Raw genomic sequence first — 21000 nt, 5'->3', positions numbered from 1 at the left:
ACGCATATATTCAATTCTTGACTGGTATATAAAGGGAAGAAATAATTACGAACCGATATGAATTTTTGTGCGGTAATTAACATATAGAGCCAGAATTGAAATATGTTGGTCGCTTTACATGGGGGCTATATACAATTATGAACACGAGTCTACCAAAATTGGCAGATTTTTTTTACTGTTTGGGAGCCACCCTGGTGCAATGGTTAGCATGCGCGCCTTGCATACACAAGGTCATGGCTTCGATTCCTCCTTCGACCGAACACCAAAAAGTTTTTCAGCGGTGGATTACCACACCTCAGTAATACTGGTGACATTTCTGAGGGTTTCAAAGCTTCTCTAAGTGGTTTCACTGCAATGTGGAACGCTGTTGGGACTCGGCCATAAAAAGGAGGTCCCTTGTCATTGAGCTTAACATGGAATCGGGCAGCACTCAGTTATAAGAGAGAAGTTCACCAATGTGGTATCACAATGGACTGAATAGTCTAAGTGAGCCTGATACATCGGGCTGCCACCTAACCTACTGTTTTGTAGATTGGTAGAATTCGTGATGTTTTAGAAGATTTAGCAAAATATTCCTCTCCAACTATGAAATGCTTCATAAATTTTCTATAGAAATAATATTTTGACAAAATTTTCTACAGAAATAAAATTCTGACCAAATTTTCTATAGAAATAAAATTTTGACAAAATTTTTTATAGAAATAAATTTTTGACAAAATTGTGTATAGAATTTTTTTTTTCACAAATTTTCCTAAAGACATAAAATGTTGACAAAATTTTCTATAGAAAAAAAATTTTGACAAAATTTTCTATGCCAATAAAATTTTTACAAAATTTTCTATGGCAATAAAATTTTGGTAGATTATTTTTGGCTCGAGTGGCAATCGTGATTTGGTATCAGTTTATCTGAGGGGCTACATATAACTATAGATCGATACGGACCAATTTTGGCATGGTTGTTATCGGCCATACACTAGCGAAATGTACCAAATTTCAACCGGATCGGATGAATTTTGTACCTTCATCCGGATGTCATACCTGGGGAACGCTTTATATGGGGTCTATATATGATTATGGACTGATATGGACCACTTTTGGCATGGTTGTTAAATATCATATACTACCACCACGTACCAAATTTTAACCAGATCGGATGAATTTTGCTTCTCCATAAGGCACCGGAGGTCAAATCTGGAGATGGGTTTATATGGGGGTTATATATAATTATGGAATGATATGAACCAATTCCTGCATGGTTGCTGGATACCATATACTAACATCACGTACCAAATTTCAACCGAATCGGATGAATTTTGCTCTTCCAAATGGCTCCGGAGGTCAAATCTGGGGGTCGGTTTATATGGGGGCTACATATAATTATGGACCGAATTCGACCAATTTTTGCATGGGTGTTTGAGGCCATATAACAACACCACGTACCAAATATCAACTGAATCAGATGAATTTTGGTCTTCCAAGAGGCTCCGGAGGTCAAATCTGGGGATCGGTTTATATGAGGACTATATATAATTATGGACCAATTTCGACCAATTTTTGCATGGGTGTTTGAGGCTATATAATAACACCACGTACTAAGTTTCAACCGAATCGGATGAATTTTGGTCTTCCAAGAGGCTCCGGAGGTCAAATCTGGGGATCGGTTTATATGGGGGCTATATATAATTATGGACCGATTTCGACCAATTTTTGCATGGTTATTAGAGACCATATTCTAACACCATGTAAAAAATGTCAGCCGGATCGGATGAAATTTGCTTCTCTTAGAGGCTCCGCAAGCCAAATCTGGTGATCGGGTTATATGGGGGCAATATATAATTATGGACCGATATGGACCAATTCCTGTATGGATGTTAGAGACCATATACTAACACTACGTACCAAATTTCAGCCGGATCCGATAAAATACGCTTCTCTTAGAGGATCCGCAAGCCAAATCTGGGGATCGGTTTATATAGGGGCTATATATAATTATAGACCGATAAGGACCAATTTTTGCATGGTTATTAGAGACCATATACTAATACCACCTACCAAATTTCTGCCAAATCGGATAAAATATGCTTCTTTTAGAGGCTCCGCAAGCCAAATCTGGGAGTCTGTTTATATTGGTAAAAGTGGACCGATGTAGCACATTTGCAATGTCATCCGACCTACATCACTAACGACCACTTGTTGCCAAGTTTCAAGTCGATAGCTTGTTTCGTTCGGAAGTTAGCGTGATTTCAACAGACGAACGGACATGCTTAGATCGACTCAGAATTTCACCACGACCCAGAAACTATATAATTTTTGGGGGTCTTAAGGCAATATTTTGACACGAAAATCTCGGGACACGCGTGAATCACGTAAGTCGTGAACAAAATCCAAAACAACTCTAGTGAATGTGCGTTAATGGGACTAAAATAAATATGTCATGCGTGAGCGTGCATGAGAAATAAAATGGGTTCGTGAATGTGCGTAAATAAAATTTCTGCAAAATCACGCTCACGAAAAAATCAATATTTAATTCACACTCGTATGTTAACTGAAATTAATTTAGCTCTCGAACTCTATGCTATTTTTGAATTTTGTAATCTTTGCGGATTTCCGTTTGGAAAATGTTGTGAATCTCGTGAATTTGTCGTGAACCACGTGAATTATCGTGAATCGTGCGTGAGCGTGAGTCTTTAAAAGTAGTTCGTGCGTGAGCGTGAGTGAGTACTGGTTTTCATTTCGTGAATGTGCGTGAGTGGGATTGGCTACCACACGTATCGTGTGAAAATTTTGCTTCGTGAATGTGCGTGAGTGTGAGTTAAATTTTATCCTCTAATTTCGATGTGCTACAAACGGAATGACAAAGTTTATATACCCCCCTATCCCATGGTGGAGGGTATAAAAATAAATAAAAAGTCAATCATTTGAAAAAAAAAATAAATAAATAAATAAAAAAATTAATATTTTTGATTTAAATTTTCAGTTGTTTCATTGTTTCTATATAATTTCATCACAGTAAATAAATGAAATATCTTACAAGTAAACCAAAGCCACTCGAGAATTTATGAAAAAGTTAAATTAAATAATTTTAAAAAATTTAAATTAAATAAATTTATTCAAATTGAGAAGCATATTTTAAGGTTCGCTAAAATTTTTCTTTTATTTAATTTGAAATTCCCAAAACCATATGAGGATTTATGAAAAATTTAATTAAATTCCTATTAAATAAATTTATTGAAATAGTGAAGCCTTTTTTAAGGTGCCCGACAATTTTTCTTTTATTTAATTTTAAATTCCCTACAACCCTCTGCCAATGTTGAAATGAAGTGTTTTGTAGAGCATATTCTAAGGTGCCAGAAAATTTAACATTTATTTTATTTGAAACTTTCCTCTAAAATCTCTTTAATTTAATTAAATATATTCTTTATAATCATAAAGAAAAAAACAAACTTTTTTTAAGTACTTCTTTCCACCAGACTTTATTAGAGAATCCCACAGTTTTTCTTTTCTTTTTTGCTTTGTTATTCTTATTGAAAAAATATTACCATAAAGGTTATTGGTTTCAATTATTCAAGGTTCATTTAATGTATTAGCCATAAACTTACCCTCATGCCGTTCGCCAACCTATAAAGAAAGAAAAAAAATATAAATGAAAAAAAATCGAAATAGCTAAGATGTTATGAGTACTAGAAGCTTTAAGGGTTAGATTTCATAAAATTACAATAAAAATCAAATTGTTTATGCATGAGTGAAATTCTATGATATATAAAGGGTGATTCTTTTGAGGTTAGGATTTTCATGCATTAGTATTTGACAGATCACGTGGGATTTCAGACATGGTGTCAAAGAGAAAGATGCTCAGTATGCCTTGACATTTCATCATGAATAGACTTACTAACGAGCAACGCTTGCAAATCATTGAATTTTATTACCAAAATCAGTGGCAGAAAATCCGCTTTTTTATCGACAAATTTTGTTCAGCGATGAGGCTCATTTCTGGTTGAATGGCTACGTAAATAAGCAAAATTGCCGCATTTGGAGTGAAGAGCAACCAGAAGCCGTTCAAGAACTGCCCATGCATCCCGAAAAATGCACTGTTTGGTGTGGTTTGTACGCTGGTGGAATCATTGGACCGTATTTTTTCAAAGATGCTGTTGGACGCAACGTTACGGTGAATGGCGATCGCTATCGTTCGATGCTAACAAACTTTTTGTTGCCAAAAATGGAAGAACTGAACTTGGTTGACATGTGGTTTCAACAAGATGGCGCTACATGCCACACAGCTCGCGATTCTATGGCCATTTTGAGGGAAAACTTCGGAGAACAATTCATCTCAAGAAATGGACCGGTAAGTTGGCCACCAAGATCATGCGATTTGACGCCTTTAGACTATTTTTTGTGGGGCTACGTCAAGTCTAAAGTCTACAGAAATAAGCCAGCAACTATTCCAGCTTTGGAAGACAACATTTCCGAAGAAATTCGGGCTATTCCGGCCGAAATGCTCGAAAAAGTTGCCCAAAATTGGACTTTCCGAATGGACCACCTAAGACGCAGCCGCGGTCAACATTTAAATGAAATTATCTTCAAAAAGTAAATGTCATGGACCAATCTAACGTTTCAAATAAAGAACCGATGAGATTTTGCAAATTTTATGCGTTTTTTTTTAAAAAAAAGTTATCAAGCTCTTAACAAATCACCCTTTACAAAGTACTTTTCCCCTCCTGCCCATCTAAATGGTTTATAAAGTGTTACGAATGAAGTGGCTAAAGTGAAAATATTATAAAATGAAAATTATATTATATAGCTCCTTGTAGTATGCAATATGATATACTTATGGGCCATGGAAATTTTCATAAATCTAAAATTTTTTTATAAATGACCCATGAAAATTGGATGAAGTTGGTACTTTCGAATAATGAAATTTAAATGTTATAACACATTTTGGTGAAGTGAAAATTATATAAAATGATATAATCTGTTTATGGGATTTATAGGCCGAAGTTTGGGCATTTTTATGAAAATGAGAGGAAGGGTTTAAAGGTCACTACACAGAAAAAAATATCACCAAAATATTTCCAATTAATAAGTTAATTGAAGTTGAAATTTTTTTCAATTAATAAATTAATTGGTACAATTAACTTTTTAATCAAGATAGAAACGTTAAGTTAATTAAGTCAATGATTCAAAATTTTAAAATTTTTAATTAAAAAGTTAATTGATACAATAAACTTTTAATCAAATTCGGAAGACTAAGTCAGTTAAAAAAGTGATTAACATTTTTTTAAATTTTTAATTAAATTTTTTTTTTCAAACAATCAATTGTTAATCCAAATAAAAATTCTAAGCCAATTCAAAAGGTAATTGAAAATAGTTACCTTTTTTTAATTAATAAATTAATTGAGTTTTGCAATCAACATCAATTAAATTTTTAATTGAATCAATTAAAAAATTAATTGAAATTTGGTAATGACATCAATTAATTTTTTAATCAAGATTTTTTTCTATGCCCAATTAAAACTGTGATTGATACTATCATTTTCGTGATTGAAGACATTTCAATTAAAAAATTAATTGGATCAATTAATTTCGTGATTGAATCAGAAAAAATTTTTTTTGTGTGTATGATGGTATGAAATTTGAGGCTAATATTCGTACTTCCATTGAATTAAATGATACAACATTTTTTATTGCAATAGCAAATGAAATAAACTTTCATATTGTAGATATAGAGATCCCATGAAGGAAGACATATAAAAGACTATAAAGCATTCCATTGTCGTTAGTTCTAAAGTTGGAGATTGTCATATCAAGATTTTAAATTAAAATAAAACCTTTACATATTCTTTAATTGAGCGTTTCTATTTTGCGAAATACATATTCCATATCATAACAATGGCCACTTCAATGGTATATAGTTATGTCCCCTAAATGGCTATTAAATGATTTTTTTGTCATCCCTAAAATATGCAATAAAAAATTATTTTTACAATGCATGTCCCCAAATAAAACTTGGAATGCAAATCGCATAACGTAAGAATATTAAGAGGAGTTTGGTCTATGACTCTTTAACAATTTAAAGTCTATATTATATATACGAAAGTGGTCCTATAAGTATCTAGCCCCCCCCAAAAAAAACCTTGTTTTGAAATGGCCGCATGCAAATAATAAATATCAATCTATGCCTAAGGAATACATCGGTACACTTTTCCAATAAGATTTTGAAATTCACATTTTGTTACTTGTGCTTATTATTTATACACACAGACAAATTTAGACAATTTAAATTATATAACCATGTCTCCAAATTGGTTAGTACGTAAATTTTTATTACCCCTAAAAAAATGCAACAAAAATCAATGTCCTCGAAAAAGAAAAGAAAAAATAGAAAATCAGTGAAAATTCGTCTATGAATTCTTCACTTTTTTAACGAATATATGTAGAAAGATGGTTTAATAAGTACCTTGAAGTAATTCTAATTCGAAAATTTTGCTAAAACTTTAATTCTATAGAAAAGTTTGTTAACATTTTATTTCTATAGAAAATTTTGTTAACATTTTATTTCTATAGAAGAATTTTCAAAAATTTTATTTAATTATTGTTGTCTTTGATTTCGGCTTAAAACGATGCATTGACTAAACTACAAGTGTAGCTTAACCAACAGAGAAAAAGAATGTTTGTCAAATTTATTTGGGCAAAGCCCTATAGACTGCAAGATGGTTGGATGGATGGTTTTAAGTTGAAATCAAAGACAACAATAGTGATTGAAGAATAAACCAACAATAAAAAAAAACAAGTATATACAGCAGTAAGTTCGGCCGGGCCGAATCTTAAACACCCACCACCATGAATCAAATATTAGGGTTTCCTTTGAAATTTCGGAGAGTTTGAGGACAGATCAAGCAGAGCAGTTCAACCAGTACACTTCACGAAGATAAATTTAAAGATTTTACCTATGAAGACTATATCAGATTCTGGATTTATAAGAACCATTTTTGTTTGAATTATTATTATTAAATCTTAAATCTGCAGATTTTTACCCGAGAAATAAAATCTGGACATTTTACATTGAGTTTCAAGCACTTATCATGATCAGTGCGCCTTCTATACTCTCAAGAAGTGAAATCGGTCTACATGGAGGCATTACCAAATGGACCGATAAAAACTTAATCCGATACACGTTTCTGTGAGCCTTAAATACCAGAATATTTACAATTTCAGGCAAATCGGATAAAAACTACGGTTTCTAGAAACCTAAGGAGTTAAATCGGGAAATCGTTCTTATGGGGGCTATACTAAAATACGGACCGATACTCACCGTTTTCGGCACACCTCTTTATGGCCCAAACATTCCTCTATATTTCCAATTTCAGGCAAATTGGATAAAAACTACGGTTTCTATAAGCCCAAGAAGTAAAATCGGGAGATCGGTCTATATGGGGGCTATACCAAAACATGGACCGATAATCACCATTTTTGGCACACCTCTTTATGGTCATAAAATACCTCTAGATTTCAAATTTCAGGCAAATTGGACAAAAACTACGATTTCTATAAGCCCAAGACCCCAAATCGGGAGGTCGGTTTATATGGGGACTATATCAAAACCTTGACCGATATAGCCCATCTTCGAACTTGACCTGCCTGCAGACAAAAGACGAGTTTGTGCAAAATTTCAGCACGATTGCTTCATTATTGAAGACTGTAGCGTGATTACAACAGACAGACGGACAGACAGACAGCCAGACAGACAGACGGACAGACGGAAATGGTCATATCGTCTTAGAATTTCTCCCTGATCAAGAATATATATACTTTATATAGTCGGAAATCGATATTTCGATGTGTTATAAACGGAATGACAAACTTATTATACCCCCGTCACCATTCTATGGTGGTGGGTATAAAAAACGAAAATTTTTTTCTATAAAAAATTTTGCCAAAATTTTATTTTTATAGAAATTTTGCCAAAAAATTAATTTTATATTTAAAATTTTGCCAAAATTTTATTTCTATAGAAAGTTTGATTTATTTGGTTTTGTTTTGCTAAAATTGTATTTCTATAGAAAATTTTGCTAATTTTTATACCGTGCTCCACACTGTGGAACAGGGTATTATAAGTCAGTGCATATGTTTGCAGCACCCAGAAGGAGATGAGATAGACACATGGTGTCTTTGGCAAAAATGCTCAGGGTGGGCTCCTGAGTCGATATAGCCATGTCCTTCTGTCCGTCCGTCAGTCTGTCCGTCTGTCTGTGAACACATTTTTGTAATCAAAGTCTAAGCCGCAGTTTTACCAATCGACTTCATATTTAATACATGTATGGTTTCAGAATAGAACCTTTTTGATTTTTGGGGAAATCGGTTCAGATTTAGATATAGCTCCCATATATATCTTTCGCCCGATATAAACTTATACGGCCTCAGAAGCCAGAGTTTTACCCTAATTTGCTTAAAATTATGCACAAGTGTGCCAAATTTTATTGAAATCGGTTCAGATTTACGTATAACTCCCATATATATCTTCGCCCTATATGGACTAATATGGTCCCAGAAGCCAGATTTTGTTGAAATTTTACACAAGGAGTTCAATTAGTAGTGTAGTCAAGTGTGCCAAATTTTATTGAAATCGGTTCAGATTGAGATATAACTCCCATATATATCGTTCGTCCGATTTACACTCATATGACCACAGTGGCCAATCTTTTACTCCGGTTTACTTTAAATTTTGCACAGGAAATGGAATTAACATTCCAACTGTCTGTACCAAATTTGATTGAAATCGGTTCAGATTTAGATATAGCTTCCATATATAGCTTTCGCCCGATTTACACTCATATGACCAGAGAGACAAATTTTTTACTCCGATGTAGTTGAAATTTTGCACAGGGAGTAGAATTAGCATTGTAACTATGGGTGCCAAATTTGGTTGAAATCGTTTCAGATTTAGATATAGCTCCCATATATATGTTTTTCTGATTTCGACAAAAATGGTCAAAATACCAACATTTTCCTTGTAAAATCGCCACTGCTTAGTCCAAAAGTTGTAACACTGACTCTAATTTTCCTAAGCTTCTAATGCATATATATCGAGCGATGAATCATAAATAAACTTTTGCGAAGTTTCCTTAAAATTGTTCCAGATTTAAATGTTTCCCATATTTTTGTACTAACATTGTGTTCCACCCTAGTGCATTAGGCGACTTAAATTTTGAGTCTATAGATTCTAAATTTTGTTCAGATGGAGTCAGATTTAAATGCATGTATGTGGGACAAAAACCTTCATATATAGCCCCCAACACATTAGACGGATGTGATATGATATCGAAAATTTAGATCTACAAAGTGGTGCAGGGTATAATATAGTCGGCCCCGCCCGACTTTAGACTTTCCTTACTTGTTTTTTTTTTCTATAGAATATTTTAATATCAAAGTCCACTATTTCGCGTCTTCCTGATTATCAGTATATTTAATCCATGTATGCTTCTTCGGATGTCATAAAAAGTTGCAGAAACTCAATCGATTTGAATTTGTGCATCTCTAAAATAGTCGAACGATAGATCTTTTGGACTAGAATGAAGAAAAGTAGTCCACTTTTTACTCTCCGTACCCATTTGGATATTGAAATTAAAGGTCTACTTGTTAATAGAAGGTCTATCGTATAGTGCCCACATTCAAGTAAACTAATTTTTTGATCTTTTTCTTTTTTTCCGCAACCATGTAACCTTGAGGTCTTTAGTTCCATTATCAAATTTGTAAACGTTGCCATATTTGGAGAGTGATTGTTACTTGTGCTTATGTGTGGACAACGAAAAAGAGACGAACGAATCCTCACTTTATTATACACCAAGGATTAAAAGAAGATTAACTTCTTGCCTGTTATATTTGGTCCATTTTTCACTAGAATTCTCATAAAAGAAAATCCAGAGAGGAAGAGAGTGTGAGTAAAACCTACAGAGAATACTTAAACAAACAAACAAATTACTTATGCTCTTAGTGTGTGCGAGTGTGTGTGTCCATTTGGGTTGGGTGGGTGATTGCATCTCTTCATCTATGTATGTGAATACTGGACCCATATTTGGTTAAGCCTTGAGTGTTAAATTGGTTTTGCACAATACCAAAAATGTTAAGTATGAAGTAGATGATAAGTGTCGGAAATGATGAGATGAGCTTCACTGCCAAAAAGAGAATTTATATAATAAAGCTCCCATACATAGCCTTAAGGCCATATGAGATGGTCAAAAAAAAAAAAAAGTATTCACTTAATGTCCTTATTTTCCGTTTCCATTTCATTTAGCCACTAGTCGACAAATCTTCCCATTTTTCTCCTAAGCCTTGAGGTGTTGCTCATCAACCATATCCACAAAATTTCATGGATTTCTTTGCCTTTTTTGGACGAAGGGTAATTTCTAGAAACATTTGCTGTTAGAATTTGTATGGCCTAGAGTAAATTGTTTGGGCGTTAAGGTTTTAGCCAGTTTTCTATTGTTAATGAAAATCAATTGATTTCATGAGTGTTGGGCATGAATAAGGGGCTTGGTTGAATGTAAAGGTTTCCGATTGTCGAGCATAATTAAAGGGTATTGTTTCTAAGGCTTAATACGATAACTTCTAAACTATTGGGAGCACAAAGTAGGAAATGTTGTCAAAATTTTACTTCTATAGAAAATTTGGTCAAATTTTTTTTATATAGAAAATTTTTTAAAAATTTTATTTCTATAGAAAATTTTGTAAGAATTTTATTTCTATAGGAAATTATGTAAAATTTTTTACTTGCTTTAGAAAATTGTATTTCTATAGAAAACTTTCTCAAAATTTTATTTCTATAGAAATTTTTCCAAGATTTTATTTCTATATAAAAATTTTATTTTTGTCAAAATTTTATTTCTATAGAAAATTTTGTAAAAATTTTATTCCTGTAGAAAATTTTGTTAAAATTTTATTTCTATAGGAAATTACGGAAAAATGTCATTTCTATAAAAAAAATTCTCAAAATTTTAGTTCAATAGAAATTTTTTCAAAATTTTATTTCTATTGAAGAATTGGGTCAACATTTTATTTATATAGAAAATTTTCTCAAAATGTTATTTGTATAGAAAATTTTGACAAAATTTTATTTTTACAGAAAATTTTTTCAAAATTTTATTTGTGTAGAAAATTATGTGAAAATTTTATTTCTGTAGAAAATTTTCCATTTATGAATTTGAATAGTCTAAGTGGGCCTGAATATCGGGCTGCCGTCACCAATTTGCCTCAAGACAGCTTTAAAACAATCCTTAGACCTGTAGACCGTAAATGCGTTTAACTTAAATCGTCCTTGGTACCAACCAGCCTTCTGGTATGGATGGATTTGCACCTGGAAACTTTTCCAGCTCCGGTGAGTAGAAGCCAGGTAAAGCATTCCCAATTTCCCCCTCCATCTGTACTTTGGAACCATACATACTAGAGTCCATTTCTCCCACGTTAATGATAGGCATGACAAGACTGTCCTTTGTTCTTTAATGGTAAGTATGACAAGACTATCCCTTTTGAAAGCGGGCAGCTTATCCCGCAATCATTCTCTTTTGCCAGCTTCAAAAATTCTTTACGTTCATTTTAAAGAATGCCTTTGCTTCTCCGACAACGTGCTTGAGTCGACTGATCCTAACTTCTTTAGGATAACCAAAGCATTTCTGCTTTGGGAAAGCTTCGACTTGCCAAAGGGGTGTCGTAATCTGTCAAACAACCTACAGGTCGACTAACTAGTATGGTTGCCATTCGAGCAAAACAATAGTCTACCAAAATTTGGAGAAAAATTTAACCAATTTTATTTTTTGAAAATATTATTTCTATAAAAATGTTTGTCAAAATTTTATTTCTATAGAAAATGTTATCAAAATTTTATTTCTATAGATTTTTTTTTCAAAATTTTATTTCTATAAAAAATGTTGACAAAATTTTATTTCAATAAAAAAAATCAGTCAAAATTTATTTATTTCTTTAGAAAATTTTGTCAAAATTTTATTTCCATAGAAAATTATGTCAAGATTTTTATTTCTATAGAAAATTTTGTCAAAATTTTCTTTCTATAGAAAACTTGGCAAAATTTAATTTCTATAGAAAATGTTGTCCAAATTTTATTTCTGTAGAAAAATCAGTCAAAATTTCTTTATTTCTTTAGACTATTTTATAGAAAATTTTTCCAAAATTTTATTTCTATAGATTTTTTTTTTTTAAATTTTAACTATATAGAATTTTTTTTTTTTAATTTTAACTATGTAGATAATTTTGTCAAAATTTTATTTCTATAGAAATATTTGTCAAAATTTTATTTCAATAGAAAATTTTATCAAAATTTTATTTCAGTAGAAAATTTTGTCAACATTTTATTTCAGTAGAAAATTTTCTCAAAATAGAAAATTTTATCAAAATTTTACTTCCATAGGAAATGTTGTCAATATGTTAATTCGATCAAAAATTTTGTCAAAATTTAATTTTAAATTTTAAAGACAATTTTTAAATAATTTTATTTCTATAGAAATTTTGTTCAAAAATTTATTTCTATAGAAAATTTTCTCAAAATTTTATTTCTATTGAAAATTTTGTTAAAATTTTATTTCTATCGAAAATTTTGTCCAAATTTTATTTCTAAAGATTATTTTTTAAAAATTTTATGTCTATAAGCAATGTCCTCAAAATTTTATTTATATAGAAAAATCAGTCGAATTTTATTTATTTCTTTATAAAATTTTGCCAAATTTTATTTCAGTAGAAAATTTCCTCAAAATATTACTTCTATAGAAATTCTTTTCAAAATTTTATTTCTATAATAATTTTGGCAAAATTTTATTTCTATAGAAAATTTTGTCAAAATTTATTTCTATAGAAAATTTGATCAAAATTTCATTTCTATAGAAAATGTTGTCAAAATATCATTTCTATAAAAAGGTTCTCAAAATTTTATTTCTGTAGAAAAATCAGTCAAAATTTATTTATTTCTTTAGATTATTTTATAGAAAATTTTGCCAAAATTTTATTCTTATAGATTTTTTTTTTTAAATTTTAACTATATAGAAAATTTTTTTAAAATTTTAACTATATAGAAAATTTTGTCAAGATTTTTTACTTCTGTAGAAATATTTCTCAAAATTTTATTTATATAGAAATATTTCTCGAAATTTTATTTCTATAGAAAATTTTGTCAACATTTTATTTCTATAGATTTTTTAAATTTTATTTCTATAGAAAATGTCCTCAAAATTTTATTTCTGTAGAAAAATCATTCGAAATTTATTTATATCTTTATAAAATTTTGCCAAATTTTATTTCAGTAGAAAATTTTCTCAAAATATTATTTCTATAGAAAATTTGGCAAAATTTTATTTCTTTAGAAAATTTTGACAAAATTTTATTTCTATTGAAAATTTTGTCAAAATTTTATTTCTATAGAAAATTATGTCAAAATATCATTTCTCTAAAAAATGTTCTCAAAATGTTTTTTTCTGTAGAAAAATCTGGCAAAATTTATTTATTTCTTTAGATTATTTTATAGAAAAATTTGCCAAAATGTTATTTCTATAGAAAAAAATTTCAAAATTTTAATTTCTATAGAAAATTCGGCCGAATTTTATTTCTATTGACAGTTTTGTCAAAATTTTATTTCTATCGAAAATTTTGTCCAAATTTTATCTCTATAGATTTTTTTTTAAAATTTATTTCTATAAAAAATGTTCTCATTTTATTTCTATAGAAAAATCAGTCGAAATTTATTTATTTCTTTATAAAATTTTGTCGTAAAAAGGATTTTTTATTAAAAGGACCTCACGCCGAAATAATAATAAAATAAATTAGAACAACAGGTCAACAAAACGAATGACATTTTGCCAAATTTTATTTCAGTAGACAATTTTCTCAAAATATTATTTCTATATAAAATTTTTTCACAATTTTATTTCTATAGAAATTTTTGCAAAATTTTATTTTTATTGTTGTTTTTTTTTTTTTTTGATCTCAGCTTAAAGCCATGCATTGACTAAACTACAAGTGTAGCTTAACCAACAAAGAAAAAGTAAAGCTTTGCCCAAAATAAATTTGACAAGCATACTTTTCCTCTGTTGGTTAAGCTACACTTGTAGTTTAGTCAATGCATGGCTTTAAGCTGAGATAAAAAAAAAACAATAATAACGATTGAAGAGAAGCCAACAATAACAAACAAAACGAATAAAAATTTTATTTCTATAGAAAATTTTGTCAAAATTTTATTTCTATAGAAAATTTTGTCAAAATTTTATTTCTATAGAAAATTTTGTCAAAATTTTATTTCTATAGAAAATTTTGTCAAAATTTTATTTCTATAGAAAATTTTGCCAAAATTTAATTTCTATAGAAGAGTTTGTCAAAATTTTATTTCTATTAAAAATTATGACAAAATTTCATTTCCATAGAAAATTAATTGTGTTTCTATAGAAAATTATGTCATAATATCATTTCTATAAAAAATGTTCTCAAAATTTTATTTCTGTAGAAAAATCAGTCAAAATTTATTTATTTCTTTGGATAATTTTGGGAAAAATTTTTTAAATTTTATTTCTATAGAAAAAATTTTGCCAAAATTTTATTTCTATAGAAATTTTTTAAAAATTTTATTTCTATAGAAAAGTTTTTCAAAATTTTAATTTCTATCGAAAATTTTGTCAAAATTTTATTTCTATGGAAAATTTGGCAAAATTTTATTTCGTTAGACAATTTTCTCAAAATATTATTTCTATAGAAAAATTTTTCAGAATTTTATTTCTATAGAAATTTTTGCAAAATTTTATTTCTATAGAAAATTTTGTCAAAATTTTATTTCTATTGAAAATTATGTCAAGATTTTATTTCTATAGAAAATTTTTTCAAAATTTTATTTCTATAGAAAATTTTGTCAAAATTTTATTTTTATAGAAAATTTTGTCAAAATTTTATTTCTATAGAAAATTTTGTCAAAATTTTATTTCTATGGAAAATTTTGCCAAAATTTAATTTCTATAGAAAATTTTGTCAAAATTTTACTTCTATAGAAAATATTGCCAAAATTTCATTTCCAAAGAAAATTATGACAAAATTTTATTTCTATAGAAAATTTTGTCAAAATATCATTTCTATAAAAAGGTTCTCAAAATTTTATTTCTGTAGAAAAATCAGTCAAAATTTATATATTTCTTTCGATTATTTTATAGAAAATTTTGCCAAAATTTTATTTCTATAGAAAAATTTTTCAAAATTTTAATTTCTATCGAAATTTTAGCCAAAATTTTATTTCTATAGAAAAATTTTTCAACATTTTAATTTCTATCGAAATTTTTGTCAAAATTTTATTTCTATAGAAAATTTGGCAAAATTTTATTTCGATAGAAAATTTTGTCAAAATTTTATTTCAGTAGAAAATTTTGTCAACATTAATATTTCAATTTTCTCTAAATATTGTTTCTATCAAAATTTTATTTTTATAGATTTTTTTTTATAAATTTATTTCTAAAGAATTATTTTTCAAAAATTTATTTCTATTTATATAGAAAATGTTGTCCAAATTTTAGTTCTTACGCAACTTTTGTCAAGTTCTTATGAGATTTTCCTCCCATTCGAAATCAATATTAAATATTGGATAATATGACAAAAATTTTCCTTTTTAATAAAAATTGTCTGCCATTTGTCTGCACTGACAAAAGCCTCCATATCCAAACCAACCATGGGGAAAACATCAAACTTCTCTTTTATTTTATTTTAAATATCAAAGGAACCTTCAACTTCATTGTTAGATGTCTGCATGCAAACCATTTTTAACAGAAATATATTTTTACCCGCTGCATTGTATAAAGGATTCTAAGAATTTGAGCATAGTTTAACCACACACACACACATACACACCCATATGCATATGCGTTTTAGCACGGAAATCCTTTGATCATAAATCACTGGAGTAAATCTCAAATAGAATCTGGCAGCTAAATGGCAATGCAGTGAAACAGAAACAATATTCTTGAAATGTACGCGTTCAAAAGCATACAACTTGGCAATATGGCCAATATACAACTGGACCAGGATTGCCATATCGAGGCTAACGGTATAAGCCTGATTTATAACGAAAATACATGATGATGGAAGCACCCTAGAATACCACATTGCCACCAAAATGTCTCTATGCTGAGTTAAGAGCATTGAAACGAAGTGATGCAAAAGAATTCTAGAATTTATACAGTGAAAAACAAATTCCGAAAAAATATGGTATGGAGCGAAAAATAAGCCTCCTATTGGTGGGGGTTTTATATCCTTCCTAGGGGGGTTTCGTTTTTTTTTTTTTTTTTTTTGAGGTTTAATGTTTGATTTATGTTTTCAAGAGCCGCAAAGAAAAAAAAAAATACCACACAAAACTGTAGCAACAATGTCTGGTTGGTCACACACACACACACACTCCTCCCATGTATTGCTTACGTTCGTTCCTTCGTTCGTTCGCAGGATATATATGCTGTGATAATCAAGTTCATCTACCACCACGACTCCTGCTAGTAAAATTAACCTTTAACTGCTTTGACACCAACAATTCCAAAGTCACCGAAAATCTTTTGCCTACTGTATCTGCAGTCCCCAAACGCATTCATCCATGAAGTATATCATGATATATGTATTCAAATACTCAAAAATGGCCTTATGGCCCCTGTGCGTTATGCTATGATAAATATACTTCACCTAAAATTATGCCATGATAAATTCTCAACTCGCACACATTTGTAAATATGAATGAGCTGAGTTACCCATGGATTTTGAAGTGCTTTATTTGTTGACTGGTGTCAGTGCTGTCATGTAAAACCAATTTTGTGTGTGCTTTAAAAGTGGAACAACACCGTAAATATTATGACTTAATATTATTTTTATTTATACGAAACGATTGCCTGGCTTAAACATTGTGAAATGGCCTTACAATCTACAAAGCAATAAAATTTATGTTTTTCAAAGCGAAAAATATGAGTTTTTAATATTTTCAAAGTCCATGACTTTTTTTTTTCAAATTTGGGTAAGGTATCAGCCTGAAAATATGCAATAAACAGCATGTATAATATGACCTGGTTATGTAAATGGAATACACTTGATTTTTTTGGCAAAAATAATGTCCTTTTTTTGTTTTATGGTACTCTTTCACAAGTACATGGTTGAATTACAGGAATTCTCTAATGCAGAGGTATCGATACCATAGATATAGATAGAAATAGAATTTTGACAAAATTTTGTATAAAAATAAAATATTGACAAAAATGTCTATAGAAATAAAATGTTGACAAAATTTTCTATTAAGATAAAATAATTTAAAAAATTTTCTATAGAAGTAAAATTCTGACAAAATTTTCTTTAGAAATGACATTTTGAGAAACCTTTCTGTAGAAATTAAATTTTGATAAAATTTTCTATAGTAACCAAATTTTGACAAAATTTTCTATGAAATAAAATTTTGCCACAATTTTGTATAGAAATAAAATTTTGACAAAATTTCCTATGAAATAATATTTTGATAAAATTTTATATAAAATATTTTTGACAAAATTTTCTATAGAAATAAAATTTTGACAACATTTTTGAAAGAAATAAAAATAGAAATAAAACGTTGGCAACATTTTCTAGAAATAAAATTTTGAAAAATTTTCTATAGGAATAAAATTTGGACAAAATTTACTATAGAAATAAAATGAAGACAAACATTTCTATAGAAAAAGACAAGTAAGGAAAGTCTAAAGTCGGGCGGGGCCGACTATATTATACCCTTCACCACTTTGTCCACATTTTCGATACCATATCAAATCCGTCCAATGTGTTGGATGCTATATGAATCCATACACATATATTCTGTATATCTGAGCAGATCTGTACAGAGTTCTGCAATACTTATAGATTTTACATTTAAGTCGGCTAATGCGCTGAGGTGGAACACAAAGTTAGTAAAAAAATATGGGAAACATTTAAATATGAACCAATTTTGAGGCAACTTCGCAAAAGTGTATTTATGATTTATCGGTCGATAGATGTGTAATAGAGTAATAGGAAAATTTGAGTCATTTTGATAAGTTTTCGACTTAGCAGTGGCGATTTGATGAGGAAAATGTAGGTATTTCGGCTAGTTTTGCCTAAATAGGAAAAACATATATATGGAATCTATATCGAAATCTGAACCGATTGCAATCAAATTTCACATGCATAGTTACTATGTTGAATCTACTCCCTGTGCAAAATCTCACGTAAATCGAATAACAACTTTGACCTCTGTGGTCATATGACGGAAAATCGGGCGAGAGATATATATGGGAGCTATATCAAAATCTGAACCGATTTCAACCAAAATAAACACGCATATGCAGAACCTTAATTCTACTGCCTGTGCAAAGTTTCAAGTTCAATTCTACTCCCTCTGCAAAATTTCACGTAAATCAGAGTGGCACTTTTGCCTCTGTGGGCATATTAGTCCAAATCGGGCGAAAGATATATATATGGGAGCTATATCTGAATCTGAACCGACTTCAACTAAATTTTGCACAATTAACGATACTATAAAACGTACTCCTTGTACAAAATTTCAAGCAACTCAGGGCAAAACTCTGGCTTTTGAGGCCATATAAATCCAAATCGGACGAAAGATATATATGGGAGCTATATCTAAATCGGAACCGATTTTAACCAAATTAAGCACACTTAACGATCCTATTAAACGTACTTGTTGTGCAAAATTTGAAGCAAATCAGGGCAAATCTCTGGCTTTTGGGGCCATATAAGTCCAAATCGGTCGAAAGATATATATGGGAGCTATATCTAAATCTGAACCGATTTCAACTAAATTTGGCACAATTAACGATACTATTAAACGTACTTCTTGTACAAAATTTTAATCAAATCAGGGCAAAACTCTGGCTTTTGAAGCCATATAAGTCAAAATCGGACGAAATATATATAGGGGAGCTATATCTAAATCTGAACCGAATTAGCTGATATTTGGCAGTTTTTACGGGACTGACAAAACATTCAGATGTACAAAACTTGAAGAACGTCGGTTCATAAATACGTGAATTATGATCACATCGGTGATAACTATATATGACAGCTATATCTAAATCTGAACCGATTTTTTTCAAAATCAATAGCGATTGTCTTCTACCCGAAGAAAGACGTTATGTCAAATTTGAGGACGATCGGACTTAAACTGCGACCTGTACTTTGTGCACAAAATTACATATACAGACAGACGGACGGACGGACAGACAGGCTAAATCGACACAGAATTTAATTCTAAGCCGATCGGTATACTAAAAGATGGGTCTAGGTTAGGTTAGGTTAGGTGGCAGCCCGATGTATCAGGCTCACTTAGACTATTCAGTCCATTGTGATACCACAGTGGTGAACTTCTCTCTTATCACTGAGTGCTGCCCGATTCCATGTTAAGCTCAATGACAAGGGACCTCCTTTTTATAGCCGAGTCCGAACGGCTTTCCACATTGCAGTGCAACCACTTAGAGAAGCTTTGAAACCCTCAGAAATGTCACCAGCATTACTGGGGTGGGTAATCCACCGCTGAAAAACTTTTGGTGTTCGGTCGAAGCAGGAATCGAACCCACGACCTTATGTATGCAAGGCGGGCATGCTAACCATTGCACCACGGTGGCTCCCGTGGGTCTATGACAATTATTTCTTGGCGTTACATACAAATGCACAAACTTATTATACCCTGTACCACAGTAGTGGTGAAGGGTATAAAAATTGTGACAACATTTTCTATAGAAATAAAATTTTGATTAAATCGTCTATAGAAACAAAATGTAAACTAAGATTTCTATAGAAATAAAATTTTGAGAAGATTTGCCAAAGAAATAAAATGTTGACAAAATTTTCTATGAAATAAAATTTTCACATAAGTTTCTGTAAAAATATTTTTTTCCAAAATTTTGACAAAATTGTCTATAAACAAATATTTTCACAAAATTTTCTATAAATAGACAAACATTTTGACAAACGTTTCTATCGACAAAAATTTGGACAATATTTTTTATTGTAATAAAAATTTGACAAAATTTTATATAGAAATAAAATTTTGACAAAAATTTCTATAAAAATAAAATGTTGAGAAAATTTCTATTAAAATAAAATAATTTAAAAAATTTTCTGTAGAAATAAATTTTTGACAAAATTTTCTATAAAAATAAAATCCTGACAAAATCTTTTATAAAAATAAAATTCTGACAAAATTTTCTGTAGGAATTAAATTTTGATAAAATGTTCTATAGTAACCAAATTTTGACAAAATTTTCTATGAAACAAATATTGACAAAATTTTTTATAGAAATAAAATTTTGACAAAATTTTTGATAGAAATAAAATTTTGACAAAATATTCTAGAGAAATAAAATGTTGACAAAATTTTCTACACAAATAAAATGTTGAGAATATTCTCTATAGGAATAAAATTTTGAGAAAATTTTCTATAGGAAATAAATGTTGATAGAAATAAAATGAAGACAAAAATTTCTATAGAAAAAAATTGTGAGAACATTTTCTATAGAAATAAAATTTTAATTAAATTTTCTATAGAAACAAAATGTTGACTAAGATTTCTATAGAAATACAATTTTGAGAAGATTTTCCACAGAAATAAAATTTTGACAAAATTTTCTATTAAATATAATTTTCACATAATTTTTTGTAGAAATAAAATTTTGCCAAAATTTTGACAAAATTGTCTATAAACAAATATTTTGATAAAACTTTCTATAGACAAAAATTTTTACAAAATATTCTATAGACAAAAATTTTGACAAACTTTTCTATAAACAAAAAAATTTGGACAAAATTTTTTTATAAAAATAAAATTTTGACAAAATATTCTATAGAAATAAAGTTTTGACGAAATTTTCTATAGAAATAAAATTTTGACAAACAATTCTAACGAAATAACATTGTGAGAACATTTTCTAAAGAAATAAAATTTGACAAAATTTTTGTATAGAAATAAAGTTTTGA

At 29.6% G+C, this 21000-nt stretch overlaps 1 protein-coding gene across 1 annotated transcript in view; it reads right to left on the bottom strand.

Moving 5' to 3' along the window:
• The window catches only part of LOC142230234 (uncharacterized), a 487637-nt gene that overhangs the window by 441199 nt on the left and 25438 nt on the right, over window positions 1-21000 (bottom strand). The window contains exon 2 of the mRNA XM_075300874.1: window positions 3600-3618. The gene's annotated coding sequence lies outside the window, so the exon portion shown is untranslated. The remainder of the gene's footprint in view (window positions 1-3599; window positions 3619-21000) is intronic.

The sequence above is a fragment of the Haematobia irritans genome, chromosome 3 (genome assembly GCF_050003625.1).
Source record: "Haematobia irritans isolate KBUSLIRL chromosome 3, ASM5000362v1, whole genome shotgun sequence".
Classification (NCBI taxonomy): domain Eukaryota; kingdom Metazoa; phylum Arthropoda; class Insecta; order Diptera; family Muscidae; genus Haematobia; species Haematobia irritans.
Note: the sequence above shows the minus strand (reverse complement) of the source record. Positions and strands in the feature narration are given on the sequence as shown.